This window comes from Lactuca serriola, chromosome 2 (genome assembly GCF_051521515.1).
Source record: "Lactuca serriola cultivar US96UC23 chromosome 2, Lser_US96UC23_V15, whole genome shotgun sequence".
NCBI lineage: Eukaryota > Viridiplantae > Streptophyta > Magnoliopsida > Asterales > Asteraceae > Lactuca > Lactuca serriola.
This window is the reverse complement of record NC_136409.1, coordinates 30,742,395-30,748,512: the sequence shown is the minus strand read 5'-3', so window position 1 is coordinate 30,748,512 and position 6,118 is coordinate 30,742,395. Positions and strand designations below refer to the sequence as shown.

The 6,118-nt window shown below is 36.1% G+C and overlaps 1 pseudogene; it reads left to right on the top strand.

The window, feature by feature from the left end:
• Nucleotides 1-2,678: 2,678 nt before the first annotated feature.
• On the top strand, nt 2,679-5,106 carry LOC145090274 (tubulin beta-1 chain-like; annotated as a pseudogene).
• The last annotated feature ends 1,012 nt before the right edge of the window (nt 5,107-6,118 follow it).

Genomic DNA, 6,118 nt, shown 5'->3' with positions numbered 1-6,118 from the left:
AAACTCGCTTTAATTCGTATCGAATTAGGGCTAGCTATTTACCAAAATTCAACACAGCTTCTATTATTTGCTCACAGAATCATACTCAAGTAGATTCACGACAAAAAAACGAACTCAAAACCTAGAAAAAACATATTAAAACTGAATCATAGTATCTTACCTATATATATCAAAACCGAGTCTCTATAAACAACTTTGGGAACTCGTCTCGAACGTTTGAATCTCATGTCTAGTGTTTACATAATAATTCTGCTTCTCCTCGTCCTCTTTACTCGGCTTCAATGCGGACGATCGAATGATGGAGTGATTTCCGTAATCGATTAATCGAGTAATCAACCCTCACTGATCTTATGCTACCTTGTGTATGGAATACGCTTTCGCATTTTGGCCGGTTGAATATAGTATAAAAAAACTCAGGCCCCTTAAAAATGTGGGCCATGTGCATATGCCCACCTAACCCTGCTCATAGCAGGGCCGAATGTGGAAAACACAAAATTAAGATAGTTAAGTAGTATATAAGTAGTCCTTTGAGTATGACTTGTGTCTTTATTTATTTTGGATGCTTCATTTCTAGTATTTACTGTTATATGTTTTCGTACATTGTGCACACTGCCTATGTTTACCCTCAATCTTATTTATTTATAGCTTTATTGTTCATACATGTATTTAGTTTATTTGATTATTTGTATAGTCATATATTTATTTGATGGAGTGATGTTTAATATTCAAAAGATCATATACGGAGAATATACGTTTTTGTCCTTTTTATTTTCTTTCTCCTTTTATATAACGGGATGAGACTCAAGGTTTTACTATTGTTATATGTTAACAAGTTTTAGTTATTAATTGTTCTTATAAAATAATCTATCATCTAAAACAAAATAGACAGAAAAAAATTGGTTGCTACTACAAGCAATTTACACTCTACAACTTATTCTTAATTTCATCATTCACCTATCATCAATTCATCATCCACTTTTGTATCAATATCTTTTTATTTGTCGTACCTTTGAGATCAAAAAAAGAAACAAAACCGAGGTCAACGATGATTGCAAGGAACGAACCCCACATGCTTTCTAAATATAGGATTAAAAACAAGTCCAACCACTCCCTTGTTGGGAAAATTAGGGTTTGCGGTGGAGATCTGGATACCAGCTTGGATCGTAATATCACTTTCCGAACTGATATTTCTACCCTATGCCTGGGTTAAAAGAAATTCAGCCTAGGATAATCCAAGCGGACATCTACATTTCTAGGCACAGAAAACGTAAGCTATTATGCTAAAAGGTTCTGTGAACGTGTGATGAAAAACGAGAGCTAAAAACTTCCGTCTTCTGGAAAGGAAGAGTTGTTTATATACTAAACACGATTAGGGTTTCATTAGGGTTGGGCCGTCATTACTTGCTTAGGAAGCAAGTAATATTAATCCGGATTAGGGTTACCAAACACTAACGAGTTTCGTTAGTTTTACCATAATCACCCTCAAGAAATTTAATTTTCCATTATGTTCCCACATGAAAAAATCGGTGAGGTTTGTATACTGCCCCAAACCCCGCGGGGGCTCTGCCCCTCGACTCGCCCGCTGACCTGGCAGCGGGACCCCAGCCAGGGGCTCTGCCCCTTGGACCCTGCTAGGGGCGCTGACCCCGGACCCCCGACTAGTCGTCGAACTGGCTTCTGACTCGATCTTATACATGCGTGCACTCCGCACAAACCCGTACATGTATTAGAGTACAAATCATGAAACCCCTTAGCTCACATGTTAGTTCCAGTTACTTAAAATGACATGGTGACACTAAAATCACCAACATCCTGATGGGTTTTAGCCATAAGAACATCCTATGTGCTCATGCAACCCTAATGCTTGGATCTAGGTTTCTCTATTGAACATGCAATTCATCCAAGACTTTAAACCCCAGTTCTAGCATACAATTAATCATATTAAAATGTGAAAGGGTTTTTAGATCTTACCTTGATTGTTATCTAGCAATAACAATCACAAATCCTCCTTGTAATGACTTTAGAAAGCTTAGAGTCACAATTGTCACTCCTCTAATGGCTCACAAACACCAAGAGCAAGAGGATGAAGAATAAGGAGAGAGGAGGCTACCCAAAACGTGTAGAAACCCTAAGGAACACCTTCATCACGTTTTTGGGGTTTAAGGGTACTATATATATACATGTAGGCTATTAGGGTTTTCAACTAGGAAACCCTAATCTGACTGCTTAAGCCCTAAGCAGCCCATGGACCCTTTTAGAATATCCCTTGTACGATTTCTAATGGGTAATCCATAGCCCAAATGCAATTATCTTATAATTACAGTTCCAGTCCCTTAAGTTTAATTAATCTCTTTTAGCCACAAAATTAATTATCAATTAATTATTAACTAATATTAATTAAACAATATGATTTCTCCTTTAATATATTATTCTCATAATATATTAATAACTCATAATTAATCATTTCTCTCCATAATTCATCATATCAAGTTGCTTTGGTGAAGGCAACCCAAAAGGACCATGGACTTAGACACTAATCCAACACATCCCTCCCTGTATTAATCTCTCCCACCATTTCTCTCATCTTTACAAGATCACTCCCCATTTCCAGTCAACACTTCATCATCCCCAATCGCAGATCCTCTCATCTCCCCCAAATTCCAAACAATTCAATGAAAATGAGAGAGATCTTGCACATCCAAGGTGGACAATATGGTAACCAAATTGGTTCCAAGTTCTGGGAAGTCATCTGCAATGAACACGGAATCGATTCAACCGGTCGTTACACCGGATCAACACCCGAACTCCAACTCGAACGAATCAATGTTTATTACAACGAGGCATCCGGTGGCAGATACGTTCCTCGTTCTATACACATGGATCTCGAACCTGGTACTATGGATAGCATTAGATCTGGTCCTTATGGACAGATCTTTAGACCTGATAACTTCGTGTTTGAGCAATCCGGTGCCGGAAATAATTGGGTGAAGGGGCATTACACTGAAGGGGCTGAATTGATCGATTCTGTTCTTGATGTTGTTCGTAAGGAGGCTGAGAATTGTGATTTATTACAAGGTATAAAAAAATTCATCAATTACACAATTACACAATCTTAATCATCTACGAACTTCATCTTTTCAATTTCATATGTTGTAGTAATCTGATTCGTGGTCTTATACATGATATGGTTTCAGGTTTGTCATTCACTTGGAGGAGGAATAGGGTCTGGAATGGGGACGCTATTGATTTCGAAGATTAGAGAGGAATACCCAGATAGAATGATGCTTACATTTTCTGTTTTTCCATCGCCAAAAGTCTCGGATACTGTTGTTGAGCCTTACAATGCTACACTCTCTGTTCATCAGCTGGTTGAAAATGCTGATGAATGTATGGCTCTTGACAATGAAGCTCTTTATGACATCTGTTTCAGGACCCTAAAACTCACCACTCCAAGTTGTGAGTAGTCTTTCCTTTCAACAATCTCAAATTTTAAGATCCGTACAATAAAAGTATAAAACTAACTTTCAATGCAAGAAATGAAAAAAGTACTTTCAATTATATGGGTGTTATATCATTATACTTTTATTTCTTTCTATAGGACATCATAGTTTAACTTTTTTTTATTAGTGAGACATTCTACTTTGAAAAATCTTCTAGGTGATAATGCTTTAAATTTAATTAGGTAGACTATCAAAGTAAAATATGGTAGGAGGAAGAAATGAAAGTTGGATGCTATAATAAACAAATCAATGAAAGTACATTGCTATTTCATTTGTTTAACACTAAAATTGTTGAAAACAAGAAATAGCGTTTTGCTTCCATTTATTTGCGTCTTATAACATGGTACTTTAATCTTTTTATGTTAGTAGTACTAATTTTTGTCTAAGGTATTGTATTTTGAAAATTCTACCAATTATGGCATTGCAATTTTAAAAATAAAGTTATATTAAAAAAGATTATATTTTGAAAATTTTATCCTAACTATAGCGATGAAGATTGTCTTGTATTCAGATGATATTGCTATAATTAGGAAGAGTTTTTGAAAAACAATGTCGCAATAACAAAAAAAATGAAATTAAGATCCTATATTAAACAAATCAATGAATTTGATATTTCTTGCCTTGAACATTAATAAAGCGATGCAAGAAATAGGTACACAATTTTATTTATTTGTGTATTATAGCATCATACTTTATATATTCTACGACTATCACAACATTCTTGTTTCACTTTTTTTTTTTTCTCAACTAACGCAGTTTACATTATAAAAATCTACTCATTCAAATCAATGAAAAGTGCGTGGTATTTGGACCCTATTCCTAGTTGGGTAGATTTTCTAAACTAGTTTCAATAGGAGTAAATGAAAGTAAAGTATCTTGCTATTTCTTGCATTTAATACGTTTTCATCTTTTTCCACCCGTAGTCAGCGACCTAAACCACTTAATCTCCTCAACCATGAGCAGCGTAACATGTTGCCTCCGTTTCCCCGGTCAACTCAACTCCGACCTCCGAAAACTGGCAGTCAACCTAATCCCCTTCCCCCGCCTACACTTCTTCATGGTCGGTTTCGCCCCTCTAACCTCTCGTGGGTCCTAACAATACATTTCCCTAACTGTCCCCGAACTCACACAACAAATGTGGGATGCGAAGAACATGATGTGTGCCGCGGACCCTCGCCACGGGCGATACCTAACCGCGTCCGCTATGTTTCGTGGAAAAATGAGCACGAAAGAAGTCGATGAACAAATGATAAACATTCAAAACAAAAACTCGTCTTATTTCGTTGAGTGGATACCGAATAATGTGAAATCGAGTGTTTGTGATATCCCGCCAACGGGGCTTTCAATGGCGTCGACTTTTATCGGGAATTCGACTTCGATTCAAGAGATGTTTAGACGAGTGAGCGAGCAGTTTACGGTTATATTTAGGAAGAAGGCGTTTTTGCATTGGTATACGGGGGAAGGGATGGATGAGATGGAGTTTACGGAGGCGGAGAGTAATATGAAGGATTTGGTGGCGGAGTATCAACAGTATCAAGACGCAACCGTAGATGAGGAAGAGTATGAGGATGAGGAGGAGGAGGGAGAAGGGGAGTATGAGGGGTGAAAATGTAAAATGTAACATGGTTGTTGGATTTTGTATTGTGAGAAAAAAAAACAAAGTGATTTTGGGTTTTGACCTTTTTGTTATGTATGATTGGTGGTTGTCTTTGTTTTTCTTTATATCACAATTTTTTTCCTCTTTTTTGACTTATTCTTTTTTCAACCTAATTGATAAGACACGTGAAGTCTATTGTGTTTATTGTGCATTGGACTAAAAGTAAAACAATGTGTTTAGAAAAAAAATGAATTTCTCCTTGTTTATATAAAAAAGTTGGAATAAGGTGTTATTGTATCTGGTTTTTTCGGCTATACAAAGAAAGGACTAGATGGTTGACTTATTTACATCATTGGAAATTTGGGATGTATCCTCCGTGTTGCTGGGGTTAGACACTGTTGCGGATATAATTATATTTTTTTCATGGACTTCACTGTTTAAGCTATTCACTTTATCAATAAGATTTTCATTTTCAAAAACCAGTTTCTCAATCAGACTCCTTGTAGACTCCAGTTGTGTCTTTATCTCCTCATCTTCCATAACAACATGCTACACCACCAAACAAAAATCGATCATCACCTATAAAGTTGGGTTATAAAAAAATGAGACAAACCTTTGACTTTGACCTTTTAGATGATAATTGGTAGCCATGGTATTCTCAAGGTCTTGAATCTTTGACTAAAGAACAGACACATGTTCTTTCAGCTGTTGGTTTTGGTGGGAAATATCATGTATGAATGCTTCCAACTCAATCACCTTCAAGGCTTTGGTTTATTTTCCATATCGGAACAAATAAAACACACTTTCTAGTTTCTAGCACCTTACCTTTATATTTTTACAACATAAAGTGACAAATATTATATATAGATGCTTATAAAAACATCACCAAAATTGTACCTATGCTTGTAATCTTGCATTATCCTTGTTCAAAGTATTTATTTCTTCAAGCAAGTGGTTTACTTTTTATTGATTATCACACTGAAAAAATGAGCAATTGTTATAAGGATAATGCTAAAATCAA